Genomic DNA, 22656 nt, shown 5'->3' with positions numbered 1-22656 from the left:
AATATTTATAAGACAATTGAAAATTTGAACAATGGATAGTTGCTGATGTTAAGGATTTATTAAGGTCTCTTTCTAGGTGTGATAATAGTGTTAGAGTTTTGTTCTTTAAAAAATATGATGTCTGGGATTTCCTTCAAAATAAAATGAGGAAGGGAGAGTTGCTGGGGTTCAGGAGAAACAAGATTGGCCTTGAGTTGAAAACTGTTGAGGCTAGATGATTGGTACATGTGATTTCTTATACATTTGTGAATGTTTGAAATTATCCCAAATGAAAATAAAAAGAAAATCATTTTAGATCTTGCTTCTGTCGTCCAGCATATTAACTGGATATAAGCATATAAGCATGATCTCTGTTTCTATATCTAAGTGGTTAATAAACAGGTTGACCAGGTCAGGACTAACAGCAGATCTCTGGGGCCCACCAAAATCCCCTAGATTCCCCCATCAGTCAGTTCTTTTTGGAAATGGCTGGCCAATGAACCATATTCCACTGAACTCATTTATCCAGTCTTTGTTTATAAGGATATCATTAAAGACTTGTCTAGTGCCTTGCAAAAATCAAAATGGAAAATCCCAGGCATTACCCTGATGTGTCACTTTTGCAATGTTTTTTTTTTTTTAATTAAGAGTTTTGGGCTGGGCACGGTGGTTCATGCCTGTAATCTCAACACTTTGGGAGGTTGAGGCAGGATTGCTTGAGCTCAGGAGTTCAAGACCAGCCTGGGCAACATAGTGAGACCCTGTCTGTACAAAAATACAAAAATAAAAAATTAGCCAGGTGTGGTGGCATGCACCTGTAATCCCAGCTAGTTGGGAGGCTGAAGAGGGAAGATCACTTGAGCCCAGGAGTTGGAGGCTACGGTGAGCTATGCTCATGCCACTGCACTGTAGCCTGGAGTGCAGGCAATGGAGTGAGACTCTGTCTCTAAAAAGAATTAAAAAAATTTTAAAAGAAGAGTTTTGATCTATTTGTATGTTTTTGTTTTGTTTTGTTGGGTTTCGTTTTTTTGTTTGTTTTTGGAGATGGGGTCTGGCTCTGTTGCCTAGGCTGGAGTGTAGTGGCATGATGATATCTCTCTGCAACCAACCCTGAGCTCAAGGACCTGGCTAATTTTTCTACTTTTCATAGAGATGAGGTCTCGATCTTGCTCAGGCTGGTCTTGAACTCCTGGCCTCAAGTGATCCTCCTGCCTCAGCCTCCCAAAGTGCTAGGATCACAGGCATGAGCCACCTCACTCTGCTTGATCTATTTGTTCTAAGTGAATTAATGTTGGTTCTGAATATCCATATTTTTTTCCCCAAAACACTCAATGGTCACTTGCTTTAAATTGTCTAATTTTGACATTTATAGCCTCAGCATGAGCTCACTATTATAGTCTGCCCCCTACCATAATGCCTGGTCAGTGAGAGTATCACATCCCCCTGGTCACACATGTGACTCAGGCCAGGACAATCAAAGGCTCAATCATGGATTTTTGTTGGGAAAGACATTTTCTTTTGCTGCTAAGTTGGAAGGTTGTAAGCCTGTAGACACGTACATCTCTTGGGGAGAATCTGTCTTAGAATGAAGTCAACACAGAGGAAAGCAGATCTGAGGGACTGAAAGAAAGAGATTCTTGGATTACATCATTTGGGCCTCTAGATTTAGCTATGCCTAAAGCCTACAACCCCTGTAATTTTCAGCTACATGAGCCACTACATTCTATTCTCTGCTTAAACCAGTTTAAGCTGGATTTCTGTCACTTGCAAAAGAAGTCCTGATTAATACCGTGTGAGTGTTGTTGATTGAGCTATGGAATGCATAATCTAAAAGGTTCTATTTTGTGTAGGAATGTTTTGTATGAGCATGTTGTGTATACAATATTTTTATAACAGTTTCATTGAGATATAATTTACATACCATAAAATTCACTCTCCCCCTGACTTTTTTTTAGAGACAAGGTCTCGCTCTGTCTCCCAGGCTGTACTGCAGTGGCGTGATCATAGCTTACTGCAGCCTTGAACTCCGGGGCTCAAGCGATCCTCCTCCTCCCTCAGCCACCTGAGTAACTGGAACTACAGGTGTGTACCACCACATCCAGATAATTTTTTTCATTTTTTTTTAAGAGAGGGGGTGGGGGGTCTCATTTTGTTGCCTAGGCTGGTCTCAAACTCCTGGCCTCAAGCCATCCTCCTGCCTCAGCCTCCTGAGATGCTGAGATTACAGGTATCAGCCATTGTGCCTGGCAAAATTCACTCTTTTAAAGTATACAATCTAGTGGTTTTTAGTATATTCACAGAATTGTGCAATTATTACTGCCATTTTATTTTAGAACATTTTTATCCCTCCCAAAGAAACTCTATATCCATTAGCAGTCACTACCCAACCTTCCCATTTCCCCCAGCCCCTGATAACTACTAATCTACTGCCTCTATGGATTTACCTATTCTGGACATTTCATGTGAAAAGAGTCATATAATATGTGACCTTTTTGACTTGCTTCTTTCACTTAGTATAATGTTTTCAAGGTTCATGCCTGTTATGGCTTGAATTAGTATTTCATTCCTTTTTATGGATGGATAACATTCCATTCTATGGATATACCATATTTTGTTTATCCATTCATCATTAGTGTACATTTGGGTTGTTTTCACTTTTTGGTTATAATGAATAATGCTTCTATTAACACTATGTACAAGTTTTTGTGTGGACATATGTTTCTGTTCTCTTGCATATGTGTACCTAGGAGTGGAATTGCTGGGTCATATGGTTAACTTCATGTTTAATTTTTTAAGGAACTGCCAAACTATTTTCCCAAATAGCTGCACCACACACAGACACAAAGAGATGTAAATAAAGGACATTGGAAACCAAGAAGCGGGGAGAGTTGGGGGGTGAGGAGTAAAAACTTACCTATTGGGTACAATGAAGACTATTCTGGTGATGGGCACACTAAAAGCCCAGACTTAAGCCTTATACAAGGTATTCATGTAACAAAAACATTTGTACTCCCTTAATATTTTGAAAATAAATAAATAAAACAAAAAACAAAGTAGCTGCACCATTTTAAATTCCCACAGCAACATATGAAGATTCTGGTTTCTTCACACCCTCAACAAGTGATCTTTTCGTGTGTTTTTTGGCCATTTGTACATCTTCTTTGGAGAAATGTATATTCAAATCGTTTGCCTAGTTTTGAAATTGATTGTGTTTTTAATTTGTAAGAATTATTTATATGTTCTTATTAATAATATAAGCTCCTTATCAGATATATGACTTACAAATATTCTCTCCCATTCTGTGGGCTGTCTTTTCACTTTCTTGATGGTGTCCTTGAAGTATGAAAATCTTAAATTTGGACAGAGTCCAATTTATCCTTATTTATTTATTTTATTTATTTTAGTCACTTGTGGTTTTGATACCATGCTAAGAAACCATTGCCTAATCCAATGTCAAAAAGATTTAATCCTATGTTGTCTTGTAAGAGCCTATGTTTAGGTCTATGATCCATTTTGAGTTAATTTTTTAAATTATGGTGTCAATAGGAGTCCAACTTCGTTCTTTTGTGTGTAGAGATCCAGCCATCCCAGCACCATTTGTTAAAAAGACTTTGCCCCGTTGACACAACATTGTTTTTATAAACATGTTTTACTTAGAATAACATTAATGCGAGTTTACGTTCTCTGAACACACCCTAATTGTTTCTGTCTGCTGTCGGCAATGTTGTCAGCTGGGGATTGGAGTAGAAGGTGATTTTTCTGTGGGTAATTAAAATTTGCTATAGAATATGATGAATATGTGTATAATGGGTCCAACTGTTGGTGTGCATTGCGGGCTTTTTTTTGAAACAAGATCTTGTTCTGTTGCCTGGGCTAGAGTGCAGTGGCATCATCATTGCTCACTGCAACCTCAAAATCCTGGGCTCCAGCAAGCCTCCTGGCTCAGCCTCCTGAGTTTCTGGTACTACAAGTGTGTGCCACCACGCCCAGCTAATTCTTTTATTTTTTGTAGTGACAAAGTCTTGCTATGTTTCTCAGTCTGGTCTGGAACTCTGGCCTCAAGATATCGTCCCACTTCAGCTTTCCAAAGTGCTAGGATTACAGGCGGGAGCCACCAGGCCCAGCAGGGGAATATTTTTAAAATAGAGATTCCCAGGCCCCGCTCCAACCTTCTATGTGAGAATCTCCCAGCAACATTCTGACTCCTCCATATGTAGAATCATAAAACATTAGGGCTGTAAGAGCCCATAAAAGTCACATAATTCACCTCCTCGTTTTTAAATTGATAATATAACCATAAGATGATCAGTCTTTGCTCTATCTCCCTCTATACCTTAAGAATCCACTGAACACATTGTTTACATCCCCACAATACATTGAAGTTCAAAAGTATTGGTGACTAATGAGATTTCACTGAAGGCTTCGTGAGAATACAGAGAAGAGGATTACATCACATACCACAAAGCAAAACTTAATTAAATCCCTCCATTTGACTAGCTAGACCTGTTCTCTCTCCAAGTTTTCTCTTTTGCTACCATATCACGAAGTCTCCTCTCTTCGTCCCTTTTCCTACACAACTTCTGAAATTTTCTTTTTTCTTCCAAACCATTTCCTATGATCCCAAGCTATGGTCCCAAGTTTATGTACTGCACTGAACAGAACAAAAGCACAATAGTTGCCTAGAAAGCAACTAAGTATTTTTCCTCAACCATGTTCCTTGGGAAAGTGGGGAGGTATCTCAGTTTATTCCATGGCAATAGAGCCATATCAGTAATAAAGAAATATTTTCTGAAGGCTTATTAAGAACAAAATGTTGTGCTAAGCATCTGACAAAATTATTTAATGTCATAGAGCTCATGAGTGGCTGGTATAGGACTTTGAATATAAGGGTTAATTCACAACTTCTGATCCATTCATATTCATTCCCTTCCATTTCTTTTGCTTAACAGCCCCGAGAGATGGATGATTTTTCTGCGGGACAGATTAATTTTCTAAAGACAGAGAAATTGAGGTCCAGCGACTGAACGACTTTGCAACTCAGATAGTGGAAGGTCTTTGTCTACGGTCTAGGATGGTTTATCTTTTGCAAAATATGTGAAATTGTGGTCAAATTCTCAGTGGGAAGCCCAGTGGAAAATGTAACCAGTAAGGGACACCATGTAATCCCGGACGCTGTAATATGAGGTCAAGCTGAAAGGACCAAAGCATTGTAACTGATAAGGAGCTCTGAGAAAAGGAGTGGGAGAGGACAGACTGTCAGTGTCTCTCCCACGGTGACAGGGAAGAGATGCCAGCACTGGGCAAGGCAGGCTCCTGTTTGGCAAGGGGTGTCTGTCCCTGTGTGGGAAAGTATGACTCATTGGGGTGCCACAGCTCAGTGACACAGCCTCTTAAGATCTTCCAAGTCCCCTTAGCCTGACTCTGTATTTACCCAGCGACTCTTGGATCTACTTTTGGCATCGGAAGTTCGCCTTCCCACAAAGTAAAGAATGTGCTGACTGGGGTTTCTTCAGGCCTATTGTCAATTCTGTTTTACAGAATGAATGAATAATGCTGCATCTGGTTTCTCCCTCATGGGTTTGGTTTAGCATGAGTTTATTCATTTGACATTACTTCAACAAATATTTATTGAGTGCCAGGCATTGGTCGGAGCCCTACCCTCACGGAGTGCATATGCTAATAAGGGGGTGATGCATAACAAAAAAGCAAACAAACCGATGGATAATTTCAGACTGTGGAAGTCCACTCCTGAGGTTACTGAATGCCTGCCTACAGGCTCAGCTGTCCCTCAGGTTCTGAGACCCTCCCTGTCTCATCCACACCAGGAAGACTTAAGAAGCTTTAGCTCAATCTCAGAGGATTTAGCAGCATCAGATTTCCCTCTAGCCTGCCTGGCCCCTGAGAGGCTGCATTTCAGTAACTCGACTTAAGACCCACTACCTCCCTCCCCACTGCAGGCCCAGCCCCAGGATCTCCGTCTGGGCACACTCTACACCCAGTGTGTTGGGAAGTCTTTCTACTCTAGCTAATGTGAGCACCAACTCTTTCTAGACAGTTTTTTTTTTTTTTTTTTTTGAGACAGAGTCCAGAGTCTCATTCTGTTGCCTGGGCTAGAGTGCTGTAGCATCAGCCTAGCTCATAGCAACCTCAAAATCCTGGGCTCAAGTGATTCTTCTGCCTCAGCCTCCCGAGTAGCTGGGAATACAGGCACACAACACCATGCCTGGCTAATTTTTTCCTATTTTTAGTAGATATGGGGTCTTGCTCTTGCCTAGGCTGGTCTCAAACTCCTGAGCTCAAAGGATTCTCCCTCCTCAGCCTCCCAGAGTGCTAGGATTACAGGTGTGAGCCACCCCGCCCTGGCCCCTTTCTAGCCTTGCATAAGCTATTCTGACTGTTCCATCTCCCCCTCCTCTCCAGTGTTTTTTCCCCCAGTGTCAGTAATTTCTTCACGCACATGACTGATTAGAACCCAAAGAGTCAATGGGTCTCCTCTGCAGGTCTCCAAGAGCTGTCTCTCCCTCTCTCTCCCTCTCTTTCTCTCTCTCTCTCTCTCTCTCTCTCTCTCTCTCTCTCTCTCTCTCTGTGCTGCAGCCTGGAAACTGTCCAACCAGTGAGCTGGGACACCAGCCTGGCTCACCTCATTTTTTCCCCTTCTCTCAAGGATCACTGTCCTGAGATACCTGTTTTCCAATGTCTTAAGACCATTGTTTTCTATATTTTATTCAATTTTTAATCAATTAAGAAGAGGATAGATCTAGACCCTGCTACTTCATCATGGCCAAAAGCAGATGTTGCCTTATTCTTCTAAGTAATTGTCTTTATTGAGGCACAGCATACATACACAAGAGAGCACAAATCCCAAGTATATAGCACAATAAACTTTCACAAAATGAACATGCCTGTGTAACCACCTCCCATGTTAATAAATAGAACATGACCAGCACCCAGAAATGTCAAGTTCCTTTCAATCACTGCCCATCCTCCCAGAGGAACCACTATTCTAATTTCTAACACCACAGTGCCTATTTTTGGACACGCACTATGTACATTTTTGTGTTTGTGTGTTGTGTGAAGCAATAATTAATTCATCTTCACTGCTATGTAACATTCCATTTTGTGAATATAAGGCATTATTCATTTATTCTATGGTTGATGGGCATTTGAGTTTATGAGTTATTTCTAATTTGGGGCTATTATAGTGCTACTGTGAACATTTTTTCATGTGTTTTTGGTGTACATATGTATGTATTTCTAGGAACTGCTGGATCATAGGTTAGATATCTCTTCTACTTTAGTAGGTAACATGAAATACTTTTCCAGAGTAGCTACACCAATTTACATTCCCATTAGCTATGTATAAGAGTTCCAGTTGCTCCATATCCTTGCCAATACTTGGTATTGTGTCTTTTTCTAAAATTTTAGCAATTCTAATGTATTTTACTTACATTGCCTTATTTATTTATTTATTTATTTTTTTGAGACAGAGTCTCACTCTGTCACCCCAGCTAGAGTGTAGTGGCATGATCATAACTCACCACAACCTCACACTCCTGGGCTCAAGCTATCCTCCTGCCTCAGCCTCCTGAGTAGCTGGGCCTACAGGTGCACCACACCATGCTCAGCTAATTTTTTCTATTTTTAGTAGAGACAGGGTCTCACTCTTGCTCAGGCTGGTCTTGAACTCTTGACCTCAAGCGATCCTCCCTCCACGGCCTCCCAGAGTGCTAGGATTATAGGCAGGAGCCACTGTGCCCAGCCTTTGGTGTCTTTTAGAACACCCCACAGGCATAATAAACTACCAGGCTTAATGAGCTGGCAGTGTGCCAATTTGACACTCCTGTTTGTAACATGTTTCTTCACAAGGCTGTATGCATTTCAAAAAGTATTCAGTTGTTATGTTTATGTCCACATTATACTTGAACAGAATTGGAAGGCTAAGTGTTCAGATGCTGTACCAGGTGAAGAAATGATGGGAGGAAAGGCAAATAAGGGCATCTGTGGCAGAGGAAGCAATATGTGAAAAGGAAGGAAGTCATTAAAGGGCTTGGCTCAGGGCTGCCTGGTACAATTGTGCATGATTCTTGGAGTTGCTGTTTACTCTTTTATCTATGGGAATGGCACCTCCTGGAATTGTGCAGTGCACAACCCATGAAGCTACACATAGCAGCCATGCCTGTCATGGTCAGGGATGATAAGAACTTTGGTGTGACTGGAGGGCAGGATGGGTGGAGTAGAGGAGCAGGAGAAGCCAGATTCAGAGATGGAGCAATATAACTGACTCAGCCTTTGTCAGAGGCTTACTTTGAAACTCTACCCCACCCCCAGCCCTCCCTTACTAGATGAAGGATTGTACAAGCTTCCTCCTCCTAAATCCCTCACCCCTCTGAGCCAACAGGGCTGCCACTGAACTAGGGCCGAGGTGAAACCCAAGCCAGGAAGGAGAAATGCTGAGCACGCTCTGGCTTGTCTTGCTACACAACTCTGGTCTCAACAAGTTGAGGAACCAACACCCCATCCTTCCTCTATCTTGAGCTTCCTCTCTTGCTTGCAGCTTCAACTCTCCTCTGCTGGGAAAACTGGGTAAACCTGGGTGGGAAGCTGTGCCCCACCTACCTAACCCCTAGGTTTGTGCTACTGAGTCAGTGGGAGTGGTTTCTGAGGGCATAGGAAAATGAAAGAAAAATCCCAGGGCTCCCAGGTATCTTCCCCATGGCCTGCCAGAGCGAGGGGTGGCCCTCTGAAAGAGACCCTTTGAGTTGACACTCTGTCTCCAAGTCCTCATTATATTTTGTACTTATGTGTGTCTTGTATGCCTGTGAAAGACATCAAATGGTTGAGGTAGGGCCCCCCTTTTGGGCCAAAAGGAACTATCCACTCTGTCTGAGAAGGCAGAGTCTCTTCTAGGAGTTAAGGTTCATGTTCAAGCTCTACCTTCTTTCCAGTTATCTGGACAAAAGCTACATCCCTTAAAGTAGAAACCGAGACTAATGGAAGGCTTCCAAAGGGTGGCAGAGTGAGACTCTCTCTCGGCTCTGGCTACAAAGGGAGTAGCTCTGGAGAAGTGAGTGGTAAGACGGCACCTCCCCAAAGAGGAGACAAAAGCTAGGACAAGGAACCCAGGAAAGGTGCCCATAGGTGCACCAGGGCTCTGGGACTAGAGTATATATATTCCATGAGACCAGATGCCAACTGAAAATTTGTCAGCCCTGGGACTAAGTTAACTATGGTATGAGTAGAAACATTTCCAACCTAGCTTTTGGGCTTATTTTTCTGCTTGTTCATGAGATCTCTTTTAAATCAACCAACAGAGATATACTGCACACTTACAACGTGTTCAACAGTGGGTTAGGCCCTTATTAGGAGTAGAGAACGGTAGGCACAAGTTCTTCTCTCAAGGAGGGTACTAACTAACTAGACAGAGAATAACGCTTGTGAAACTCCTAAGGAACAGTACAACTGATATGATTTTTGTTTCTATTTTAAGCCAAAATTAAAATTAGCATGAACTCCCTGAGCAGACGCCAGCTGGGCAACAGTGAGAGTGTTAAGCATCCCAGGAGGAGAGGAGGAGCTATCCTGGGACCCAAAATTCTTTCCAGCTCACCCGTAAGTGTTGATGATCCATGAGAGAACTGTCAAAGAAACTGTAATATTCCTGAAAAACAAATAACCAAGACAATGAAAGATCTCATCTACTTAAATGCTAAATTATGTGATCCAGCTAAATGCTAAGGAGAGCCACAGGTACCAAGAGGCCCTTGGTACTAGACAAAGTCCAAGTCCTACTGGACGGGGCCTGGAGGAAAGGTAGGCTTCAGTTAAACAGCAGAAGGGCACCCTGGACAGGTGGACAGGGAGGGGCAAGGCAAAGAAGTCATCATCTCCAAAATCACTTTCCGTTTCTATTGAAGTTTAAAGTTTCAAAGAAACGTCATAGCTCTGATCTTTTGTGATCTTCCCAGCAGCCTTGGGAACATTTGGCAGAACAGAGATTCCTACTCAGAAGGAAAGTGAAAACTGAGAATATGGATTGATTTTGTTTGCTCAACATCCCTTTCCCCTTCTTCTGCAATTAAAACCCGGTTTCCCTGGGGAAAGCAGATCTCTTCACTCTCACACCAGCCAGGTCTGACTCCACCCGGACTCCAGGGTGGACACAACCAGGCCTGGCTCACCACTGGCCAGGGGTTCAGAGATGAGCATGTGACTCACTTAGGCCAGTGAGGCTCACATCCAGAGGCTTTGCCGGACAATTTGGAATGAGAATAAAACCAACACCGAAGAAAGCAGAACCAAGAGATCATCTCCAGGTGACATAGTTTGGGTCCTTAGCTGTAGCTGTGCCTGAAGGTCGATCTATCCTAAGATTTTTATGAGGTGAGCCATTACAGTTTCCTCCTTATTTAAGCCCATTTGAATTTGGTTTCTGTTACTTGCTGTCAAGAGTCCTGGCTAATTCAGAAGCCTTAAATAATCTTTGTAAATTCAGACAGTTAATAATGACAGAGATGGGCCCAGATCATAGGTTTCATGTTTCTGATCCTATGCTCCTAGACAAAGTGAATGGCCAGAGGGGAGGCAGTGTGGTGGGGCCCAACTGTCAGAGGTGCTGGAGAAACTGGGGTCTCAGAAGTTTCTTGAATAATTTAAAAGAGGAATTTAAAGAAGGTAATGGGTCCTTGCAGTATTCTGTGTTTTGTTTTTGTTTTTGTCTGAGACACAATCTCACTCTGTTGCCCAGGTTAGAGTGCAGTGGCATTATCATAGGTCACTGCAACCTCACACTCCTGGGCTCAAGCGATCTGCCTGTCCCAGCCTCTCAAGTAGCTGAGACTACAGGTATGCACCACCACGCCTGGGTAATTTTTTAATTTTTTGGAAAGATTTTTTGTAGAGGGGGACTGGCTGCATCGCCCAGGCTGGTGTAGAACTCTTGGGCTCAAGTGAGCCTCCTGCCTCAGCCTTCCAAAGTGCTGGGATTAAAGGTATGAGCCACCGCGCCCGGCAAGTATTCTGTTTCTTAACATGAAGGATGGTTATAGTCCCCACATGTATTCATTCTATATCATGTGCATATGTTTTGTATGTACTTCTGAATAAATACATGATGTAATTCATAATTCTTAAAAATGAAAAAGAAAATAAATAATGGGGTGGTGGTGATCTGCAGAATGGGATAGAGAAACAAAGGAAGCTGGTGTTGAGATCGGGGCTTAGGCCAAGGAAGGTATGGGGGGCAGCGAGAAGGGGCACAGAGGGAACGGGAAGAGGCGTCTTGCGGGGAATTCGGATACACATGAAGTGCGACTCCAAATGATGGTGATAATGGCAGAGACTGGGTGGCTGAGAGTGAGAGACCTGGTTAGGGGTATCAAAGTGGGCTGTAGCTACATTTTGAATTTATTCTAGTGGGAACGTCCAAGCTGCTGGCCTGGAGTATTGCTCAGTTGGAAGGACAGAAGCGCACTCAAGCTACTCAGGGCAGGAAGCTGGTAAGTGAAAAATGGAGGCTCCTCCCTCTGTAACTTTGCAGCACATGTGGTCTTCCCTCTTCTTGCATCTGGCTCTTCTGCTTCCTCGCGGAGAGGGCAGACCTGCTGGAGTGCCCTGGGGGTCCCGCGGGGAGGGAGGCTGCTGGGCAGGGTGCCCCAGCTGGCCCAGGTGTGAACCTGGGTCACCATAGGTGTGGTGTGGGCAAGGCGTAGCGTCTGTGTTCAAGGAAAGCAAAAGAAAAGAGAGACTGATTTTAGTTTTGAGATGGGGAAGCAACAATGTCAAGGTCTGAGAAAGAGCAGTCCTGGCATGGACGAGGGTGTGTGAAGGCTTTGCTGGCCAGTGACATTGTCTACAGGACTCTTCCTTTCAGGCTCCATCAGGCTGTCCCATCCCCACCCCGTCTCCCTCCCTTCCTCCTCCTGTCCTCCTATAGCCTCTTTTTCCTCCCGACTCCTTCAAAGGTGCCCGTGTTCCCTGACTCACCTCCTCCCCATCCGCCCTCAGCGCCAGGCCTGCCCTGCCGACACTCCTTAGAAACGCAATAGCAAGGTCTCCAAGGGCTGCAATATCCAGACAACAGACTCTCTTCAGTTCTAATCTTTTTCCATTCATTTGTTGTTCCTTCATTCATTTATATCAACACACATTTATTAGGTACCAACTCCTCCCCCGATGCTGGGGATACAATATTGCGTGAGATCAGTGTGGCAGAGGTTGTCTGTAAAGGCGGTGTATACTTCTCCCTCTAAAGACACCGCACTGCCCTGCATCCACGCTCACGCGCACATGCTCACACACACAGGCACATGTCCATAACGTCCCCACAGCCTCTGACTTGGGACCCAGCTGCCAGGCATGCGACCTATGTGGGACGCAGACAAACGGGAAGGAAGCCGGGCCAGTAGCAGAAGGAAGTGGAGGAGGAAGAGGGGGCAGACAGCCTGGAGGGGGCACCCCAGGATGTGCTCATCAGCCGCCTGGCCATTTGCTAGTGGACCAGGGAGCATGTAACTCTGAATGGCAAGCACCCAGCGGGGAAGGGCACACTGCCAGGGTCTCATGTTCTGGGCCACTTCAGGCAGCTCTTAAGGCAAGGCCCCTCCCAAAGGATAAGGGAGGGCCCCAGGGGCCTGGTGCCAGCCTTTCCAGAAGCCAGCAGCCCCAGGCACATGCCTGCCACCCCTTGCTCCTGGAGCACTGCTCCCAGAACTACCCCTGGAGAGGGGCGTCTCTGGATTCTGGGCAGGACACTGGCCCCCTACAGTGTAAGGAGCCAGCCAGCCAGGGCTCCAGCTGGCTGATTGCCCAAGGGTTTCCAGAATCTTCCTTTCTTTCTCTTTCCTAGGCAATTATATAACATAAATAAAGAATAAAGAAAAGAAAGAGAAAGTAGAGGGCAAAAGGGAAGGGAAGAAGGAATAGGAAAGGAAGGAAGAGGTGGAGGACAGCATTTTTATAAAATATAGCCCTGATTATATTATTTCTCTGCTTAAAAGCTTTTAATAATTTCCTGTTGCTCCTTAGATAACCACACTCCCTCTCCACTCATCTCCTCCTCCCACCCTGCCATTCCACCCTAACTGGGGTTCTGGGACTTACTAGGATGTCTTCACAGGGGTCTGTGGGAAATTGCCCCGTGGGGTTGCAGTAACTGAGACAGAGGTAGCACCACAATGGGCCCATCATAAGGAGCATGAGGAGCTACACAGAGGGGGTTTTAGTCCCAGCTCTGTGGCCTAGGACCACAAGAGAATAATGTCCCATCTCTGAGCCTCCTTTCCCTCACCTGGTCAGTGGCCAAGGGGGACAGTCCCCACCCTGCCTACCTCGCTGTTTACTGTGAGGCTCAGAGGAGATAACAAACCTAGAAACCCTTTGTAAATGATCAAGTACCGAACAAATAAGGCATTGTTCCCACCGCTGAGTAAATTACCTCGACAAGTGTCACAGGCCTGCCCCTTTCATCTTTCAGTGCCTTTCCTTCTAATAACTCTTCAGGTCATTACAGCACTTTAAGCTTTTCAAAGTACTTTTATATACATTGTGTCATTTGCTCCTGACACCAGCTCTGTGCGGGTGGCTGGGCAGGGCTGCCCCTTGCTGGGCATATAAGGGCACAGGCTCAGAGGGGTGAAGTCACCACGAGGCCCGGCGTCATGGGGCACAGGGTGGCTGAGCCAGGCCTGAGCTCAGGTTTCTCGACTCCAGCTCGCTCGGGACCTGTTCCCGGCTCCTGGGGCTGCCGTGCTCCTGGCACGGACCAACTCTTGTTCTCTTTACCTTCGGACCCTTCTGAGCGTACAGATGGGATCTTCTTGGGGGGGATTAACTTCCCCAGAGCAGTTAGCATGGTCTTTGGGTGGAGCTATTTCAGAGTACACTGGAGTCTTTGCCAGCAAGACAGGCTTGGGCTTTGAAAATCAACTCAACCCAGCTCATGGGAGTTTGCCAGTCTCCTCTGTCGCTCTTTGTGACGGTGGCCAGCCAGCAGCCAGCCCACAGGTGGTCATTTTGGACCATTTTGGAAGCCTTCCATGAGGTGTGATTCTAACCACACAGCACTCCACAAACACTGGTGGCGCAATCTCGCAGCTACTGAGCGTTATCAACACCCAGCATGCTGGGATAGGGCCAGGCAAAGAAATGCACGCAGGTTTCCTGACCTGGAGTTGCCCACAGTTGGAGAGACAGCACCGCAGGGGAAAATAACAGCAAGGAGCTGTGAGTGCCCTGGATGAGGGACACTAGCAGCTCAGGAAGGCAGAGATCGCAGGGGACTGGGAGGCCCTGAGGAAGCTTCCTGGCTGAGGACACCCCCAAGCCCCCAAGTCAGTCTCTATGGCGGAATGAAACATTCTTGCTGTTTGTGAATCACACCAGGAAACCGCCCCTGCAACATTCCAGGATGCCAGAGCCAGGACCTTGGTCTGCCTGCTGATTGACGGTGAGTCAGGGGAAAGGGCACCAGACGGCCGTCCTTTGTGCCTTGTTCTGCACAGGAGCCGAACAGGGCAAGACGGAGTCAGGCACCTTTCCCGTCAAGGTCAGATGCCTGGGAGACCAAGTTTGGCCCCGACCCGTGTCTCCTGTTTTTCTGCTGTAGCAGACTCCTCTAGAATTGGTGATGATGGCGGATCATTTAAGAGAGAATGACAGGCGCGCCCTGGGAAACCCAGTCTGGGACTTAAGAAAGAGCAAAGCTAGAACATTCGTGGGCCAGGCTGGCAATACCTGCACCCTAACTTCACCCTCCATTTCCTTTTCCTGAGTCACAGAGGGGCTACGTGAGACAGAAAAGAGTGATGGGAGTTGTTCAACACAACATACATAATCATTTTTAAAAAATCAGGGACAGCCTAGATGTGAAATATTAGGGAGCATGATATGAAATAAATTATGACCTGAAATAAATTATAAAGCTAAGTAGCCATTCAAAACAACACAGCTTGTAGAAAACAATATAGAAGACTGTCTTTGTGACCTCGGATTCGAGGAAGAGTTATTAAGCAAGACTCAAAAAGTCCCAAGCAAAAGCAAAGATTGATAAATGCATCTACATTAAAACTGGGAAATCCTGGTTATAAAAGGGCACCATGAAAAAAATGAAAAGTCGAGCCACAGAGAAGACACTTACAATGCATATGAGCAACAAAAGGTAAAAATCCAAAATATAAAAGAACCTTAGAAAGCAGTAAGAAAGGCAGGCAACTCAGTAGAAGAATGAGCAGACTTGAACAGGCAATTCACAGAAGAAGATGTGGAAGTACCAATAAGCATATGAAAAGGTGCTCAATCTTATTTGTTATTAGAGAAATAATTAAAAGCACGAGAGATACCAAATACTTAGCAACTAAGAATGACATTACTAAGTGTTGGTGCTGATGTGAAGCAACTGGAACTCCCATACACTGCTGGGAGTGCAAATTGTTACACCGACTTTGGAAAACAGTTTGACATTATCAACTAACACTGACGACACGCATTCCCTATGACCCAGCAATTCTGCTCCTACTTATATACCTGCTATGGTATGACTGTGTCCCCCCTAAATTCATATGTTGAAATCCTTTTTTTTTTTTTTTGAGAGAGAGTCTCTCTATGTTGCCCAGAGTGGTCTTGAACTCCTGGCCTCAATCGATCCTCCTGCCTCAGCCTCCGGAGTAGCTGGGACTACAGGTGAATGCCACTGTGCCCAGCAAAAATTTTTTTTGTGAGATGGAGGACTTGCTATGTTATGTTGCCCAGGCTGGTCTCCTACTCTTGACCTCAAGCAGTCCTCCCACCTTGGCCTCCCAATATGCTAGGATTACAGGCATAAGCCACCATGCCAGGCTGTGAATGTTGTTTTTTATAAGAATTATTTTTTTGTGTGAGACAATCTCACTCTGTCACCCTGGGTAGAGTGCAGTGGTGTCATTATAGCTCACAGCAACCTCAAACTCCTGGGCTCCAGTGATTCTCCTGCCTCAGTCTCCTGAGTAGCTGGGATTATAGGCACATGCCGCGATACCCAGCTAATTGTTCTATTTTTAGTACAATGGGGGTCTTGCTCTTGCTCAGGCTAGTCTCTAACTCCCGAGCTCAAGTGATCCTCCTGCCTCGGCCTCCCAGAGTGCTAAGATTACACATGAGCCTGTGTGCCCAGCCTATAAAATTCTTTAAGCGCTGTTTCTATGTACCATTCACTTTTCTGAATGTGTGTTTTATTTGACTAAACTATGTGAAGTTGCCAATATTCAACCGTTTTTAACATACAAAAAAAATGGCAATTCATATGATTCAACCTAATATTCACGATAAAAAATCATTTGCATTAAGTTAAGCAGACATTCAAAATGATGGTTGTGAAGGCTATTAATAGCTTCATTCACCATATATTCATTCAGCAAATATTAATATCTCCTGGGGGCTTTTCATGAACCAGGCATATTTCTAGGCACTGGGAATCAGAATGAAATTCTCTCCTGGTGCTTGCAATCTACTGGGAAGAAGAAAACATAAACAGATAAAGAAACATCTAGAATGCATACTGTGGAAAGTGCTATGATGAAGAATAAAGCAGAGTGATGAGGAGATATTTTAGGCAGCATGGTCAAAACACAACTGAATGAAGTGAGGGAGAGAAACCGTGTGCAGGGTCGGGGGAAAGCTTGCAGGCAGAGGAAAGAGCAAGTGCACAGGCCCTCCGGCTGGAATGTTCTTGGCAGGACTGAGGAACAAGGAGGCCAGTGTTGTTGGCTCCGGGTGAGGGAAGGAGGGTATACGAAGACAGGAAACAGGAGAAATACCCAGGGAGTTGATCATGTAAGGCGTATTTGGGTTTTATTCTGAGAGTGAGGAGATGCCACTGGAGGACTGAGAGCAGGAAGTGGTATGATCCGATGTATAGTTCAGGAGGAAGACTCTGGCTGTTCTGTGGCAAAGCTGGGACAAGGGTGAAGCAGGGATTCCTGATACAATACTCCTGCAGCATCCAGGGGAGAGCTGAAGGTGGCAGGGACTGAGCAGGTGGCAGTGGTGGTGGCATGAAGCGTTTTGGAGTCAGGATCCATAGAATCCAGATAAGAATTGTTGATGGATTGCACGTAGGATAGAGGAAGAGAAGTCAATTATGTGGAGATGCAAAAAAAAAAAAAAAATTAGGAGACAATTATAAAGTTTGGTCAAAACTGTTTTTAAAAGGTTCTTAAATTGCTTTCGGAACAAGAAACTTAAGTATAACAAAGTAGAAGGAATCTAGTTGAGGAGACAGAATATATTCATAAATGGATGAATCGCACCTTAGGGAATGCAGACACTACTTGCACAGTAGTAAAATTGCCACAGAAGGTAAGGAAAGGAACAGACCCTTGAGGACTGGAAGAGGCAGCAAAGTCTTTACTGAGGAGGCAGGAGTTGAAGTGGGTGTTGAAGGAAGAAGGTGGGGTTAGTCCAGGTTGGAGGCAGATTGAGGGCTGAGCCTGAGGGCTTAAGACAGAGTGGTGGAAAAACACCCTCTTTGGAGTGGGAGAAATTGGGCTCAAGTCTCAGTGCTGTTGAGTTAATGGGAGGATTAGATAAAACATCTGGGCTGGGCACGGTGGCTCACACCTGTAATCCTAGCACTTTGGGTGGCCAAGGTGGGAGGATTGCTTGAGGTCAGTAGTTCGGAGACCAGCCTGAGCAAGAACAAGACCCTGACTCTTCTAAAAATAGAAAAAAAATTAGCCAGGCAACTGAAAATAGAAAAAATAATTAGCTGGTGTGATGGTGTGCACCTGTAGTCCCAGCTACTCAGGAGGTTGAGGTAGGAGGATCACCTGAGCCCAGGAGTTTGAGGTTGCTGTGAACTGGGCTGATGTCACGGCACTCTAGACAGGCAACAGAGAGAGACTCTGTCTCTAAATAAATAAATAAATAAAAATCTGTGATCCACCTATTTGGTGCTCAATAAAGGAGAGCTACCATGAAATGTTCTTTTTTAATATCCAGATTTTTTAAATTTTCAGATTTTTCTGTTCTTATTTATTTATTTTGGTTGACAAACCCAATTCACCAGAAATTACAGAAAAGACCACAAAAAATAAGCCGTAGGAGAAAAAGGAGCAATTAGATATCTAGGCATAGACACATTTGGGGGACCGTTCTGTTAGACAATCTCATAGTGATTGACAACCCAGAAACTTGGAGCGCGTCCAGTAATTTTGTCACATAGTTATGTCTCCCTCTGCTGGTAGAACTTGGTTTTGCAGGGTAAATCCTGAATTACTTGCACCTGATCATTTGTAGGCCCCAGGGTTACTAAAGCGTGAACTCTGTCTTTTTTGTATAGTCTTCCCTGGCTGTTACTGGACCCACACTGGAAAAAGATGCTGGTATGGGAATCCCACGGATAAAAAGAACTTATCAAAGGAAATGCAGCAAAGGAGCTTCTTACCCCTACCAACCCAGCAATGTACACAGTGAAGCTGTCATTCAAATCAGGACTGGGAAGCAACTGATCTACAACGTACCTCCATGGTAAGTTCACTCCATGGCACAGGGGAAAGACTACCAGGCTTGTAGGTTGGGGTCTGTAGAGTAACTATGCCACTTTGTGGCCAGGTTTCCTTCCATATTCACTTAGTCTGAAGTTGTGGGGCCTCCTTATAGGAATATTAATATTTTCCTCCTTTTTGGGATTGATGTGGGGGTCAAGTGAGTAATAAATGTAATAATACTTTATTAAGTGTAAATCATTCTACAAATAAAGGGTCTATTATTGTCACTTCTTTGTTTCACCACTCCATTTTCTTGCCCTGATGGTCTTTGAACATTCATTCATTTGCTTAACAACCAATATTAACTACCTAGAATGTATACAGTACCATGCTAGGCATGGGGGAAGGAGACACAAAGGCAAAAATCACAGCTGCTGTCTCCAGGGGACACACATTACAGTGAGGGAGACAGACTCAGTTAACCATAGTACAAGTCAGACTGTGATAAGTACAATGAGAGTAAACAGTTAGCTATAGAACCATGAGAACAGGAAAGATTAATGCTGGTAAAGTCAGGGGAGTCAAAAGAGTCTTCCCAGAAGAGGTGACATTCATACAGGGTTTTAATTTATTTTTGAAAATATTTATTAATCACCTATTATGTGCCAGAAACTGGGCTATTCATTGTGGATACAAAAATGAATGAAACAGACATTTTATAGAGAACATTTCTGTTCTTCATAGAACAACAGGGGAGGTGGAGAAATAATTGTTTACTTACAGTTATGCTAAGTTCTATAAGGGAAGTACAAGGAACGTTGAGAACATATTACAGAGGGACATGACCTAGGTGGTGACATGAAGAAAGGTATCCTTAGGCCGTAACATTCAAGCTGAGATCGGAATGAGGAGGAGATATCTAGGCAAAGACAGTGAGGATAAATATTCTAGTAGCAGAAAAAGAATGTATAGAGGCCCTGTGGAAGGAAGTTGGAAGGGAGCTGAAGAAGGTAATTATAACTAGAACCCAGGGAGCAAGGTGGAGAGTGGCATGAGACCTTACAGGAGGTGTGGGCAGGGAGTTGATCGTGCAGGGCCAGGGGGCTGCATTAATGATTTGACTTGACTTTAATAGCGGTAAGAAGCATTGGAAGGCTATAAGCATGGGGTGACATGATCAGACATGAGTTTTTAAAAGATCGCTTTGTAAAGAATGAATGGGCAGGACAAGAGCAGACACAGGGAAGCCAGATTGGGGGCTACGGTGAGAGGCCAGGTCAGAGAAGATGATGGCTTGGTCACGATAGCAGCTATGGAAATGGAAAAGAAAGGAAGGAATTGATAGAGCTGAGAGATACGTAGGAAGCTGAGTTGACAGGATCTGGTGTTTGAATGAATATATTGGGGTTGAGGGAAGTGCTATTTACAGAGGTAGGGACAGTTTCAGAGGAGCAAGTTTGGAGGGGAGAATAATGATTGAGTGTGAACAAGTACCATTCCCCGTGCCTGGAGAGCCAGCCAAGTGGCTACATCCATGAGAGAATTAGGTGTGTAGGTTTGGAACTCAGAAGAGAAGTCTGAACTGGAGAAACAAATTTAAAAATTATTTAGACAATAATTGAAGCCATAAGCTGTGGTGACACTAGAAGGTGGCATTGGAAGAAAAGAGGGCTTAGGATCAAGCCTTAGTGAACTCTAACATTTAATGTCGGGGTTGTGGAGGAGCAACTTGTTAAGGAGACTGAATTTAAGCAACCAGAATCTCATAGGAGCTGTAGGAGGTAGTGCAGAAAAGTGTGGAGTCATGGAAGCCATGGGAAGCCAGAGTTTCATAAAGAATGGAGAAGTAGATTATGTCAAATGCTCTTATTGGAAAGAACCCACTAAAGTTGGCACCGTGGAACTCACTGATGTCCTTGGTAAGAGGGGTCTCTCCTTCATGGTGGGAGTAGAAGCCGTAGAGATCGAGCTTTGTAATGAATAGAAGGTGAGGCTGTGTAGATAGGAACAAAGTTAGGAGGACATTTCGGGCAGAGGTGCAGCATGAGCACCAAAAACGAGGGTGTGTTTGGGGGATCTTGTAAGCAAATCAGGTGGCTGAGACTTGCGTGTGTGAGAGGGAGGAAGAATGGCTGAAGATGATGCTGAAAAGGGTGACATAGAATGTGGACAGCCTTGAATATAAAGGACAAATGGGAAGAAAAATACTATTTAAGTGCCTTCTGTGTCTCGGGAGTATTTGCATACATTATCTCACTTAATCCTCACGCAAACCCTGTGAGTAAGGTAAACATTCTTATCCTCACTTATCCTGCTGAGAAAATAACCATTTAGGGATGTTAAATAATTTACTCAGGGTCACACATCTTGTAAGCAATGGAATTCCAATGTCCCTTCCATACAAGAGGACCTGGCCAATGCCTTGCCAAGTAGTGACATCCAGTGGGGAGGCCATGGTGAGGATCCCTTTTATCCAGCACTGTAGTGTCAGATGTGTTAGCCCAAGAAGAGAAAGGGTGTTCAAAAACCAAAGCCAAGTGCAACAAGAAAGTGGTTTAAGAACTAAATGGTCCATCCAAAAGTCAGGTTGCCAGAGGTTAGTCTACAAAGCCAAAACTCCGCCCAGTGATTGTTCCAAAAGCCAAGCTAATCACAAGTGGTGGAACTTGATCAGGGAGAGGGTGGAGGAAGGCCAGGAACCTTCAGAAGTGGGCAAGCTCTCAGCTAAGCCTCAAGCCTCTAGTCTAGCTGACATTTAAGTCCCGGAGACTTCGAGATGGGAAAGAGGTAAGGAGAAAGGTTTTGTAGAGCTGAAAAATGAAACCATTAGGTCTTCTAGAGGATAAGATGCTTGGAAATGTTTTGTGGAAATGTTCTGGAGCCTCTGTGATGAAGGGCCTTGAGGTGTCAGATAACAGCACCTGCTCAATCTGGACCTCACACAGAGAGTAAGGACAGCTTGGGCTCAGGCCACAGACTCAACTCTTCTTTGCAGAATCGACCATGGATAGGACTCAGGCTTGGTCCTTGGACTGGTGGAATTATACTGGATTTGTATCCTAGAGGGAACAACATGAAGACCCCCTAGAGGAACGCCCAGCACAGACCTCATGTATCCAGGGTACTCAGGAAGCAGGAGTGTCGGACAATTCGAGCTGGGCCCCCAGCAGGTGTTAAGCGCTTCTCGTTGGCACAATACTTCATGAGTCATTGTTTCGTCTGAGCTTCCCAACCAGGCCACGAAGTAGGTATTATTTCTCTCCCCAGCTCCAATTTTTTTAAACAAATGAGGAAACTAAGGGTGGGACATGGTAAGTAACTGCTCAAAGTCACACTGTTGGATGAAGATCAGAACTGGAACTTGAATCCAGGTTTTAGCTTATGCAAATTCGGTGCCTTTTTCTGGTATTAAAAAAAACTGGTCAAGGAAGGCTTCACAGAGGAGGAGGTGCTTGAACTACCCAACCAGCAAGGCACCAAGTACAAGGGTGATAGGGCCTCTGGGCAAAAGCACAGAGGTGCAACACAGCAAGGCCAGTTCAGGAAACAAAACATGGCTTCTACGAACAGAATGTGCGCTCCTTGAGGACAAGAAGGATGCAGCTCCTTCAGCAGACACTGGATGACTTTGCAGGATGGATGTGTGGAGCACAGATTCGCTAGAGAGGAGTAGCCGGGAAGTCAGTGAGGGAGAGGCATTCACCCAACATGGAAGGCGGTGGGGGGGCCATAGTGCTAAGAGAATCAGCTGGAAGGTGGTTCCAGCAGAGAGAAGAGGAGGGCCAGAAGGAAACCAGGGTAGGAAGAGGAAACAAACGTTTGGGAGTTAGGCTCCCCGGAGGCCTGGCGACACCCTGAAGGGGAGGGGTGACGGGCACCCATCTGCAGGCAGAAAGGCAGGGGCAGGGGGGAGACCGAGGATGGTGGCTGTGGAGGGAACAAGCGCGGGTGGTGCAACCTCAGCAGTCACTCGCGGGGCTGCACGCCGGCGAGGGCGGGGCCTCCCAGACCGGAGGGCTGGAGGAGGCGTCCGCAACCTGCCAGAACCCAGTTAACAAAGGCAGGACTACAACTCCCAGCATGCTCGGGCCCGGTGGGGTGACGGCGGGCGGTGGCTGCGCTGCACCCGGCCGGTGGGCGCGGGACCCGGGTCGGCACCGGAGCGTGTCATCCACAGCGGTCGGCGGCGCGCGGGCGGGCGATGCACCCCTGTCCCCCG

The 22656-nt window shown here is 45.1% G+C and overlaps 1 long non-coding RNA gene across 1 annotated transcript; it reads left to right on the top strand.

Moving 5' to 3' along the window:
* The first annotated feature begins 10078 nt into the window (after nt 1–10078).
* On the top strand, nt 10079–22520 carry LOC123636685. The gene is made up of 5 exons (XR_006734637.1): nt 10079–10359; nt 11392–11474; nt 14359–14422; nt 18290–18477; nt 21501–22520. It is a non-coding gene; the product is annotated as an uncharacterized LOC123636685 (long non-coding RNA).
* The last annotated feature ends 136 nt before the right edge of the window (nt 22521–22656 follow it).

Source organism: Lemur catta, chromosome 4 (genome assembly GCF_020740605.2).
Source record: "Lemur catta isolate mLemCat1 chromosome 4, mLemCat1.pri, whole genome shotgun sequence".
Taxonomy (NCBI): domain Eukaryota; kingdom Metazoa; phylum Chordata; class Mammalia; order Primates; family Lemuridae; genus Lemur; species Lemur catta.
Note: the sequence above shows the minus strand (reverse complement) of the source record. Positions and strands in the feature narration are given on the sequence as shown.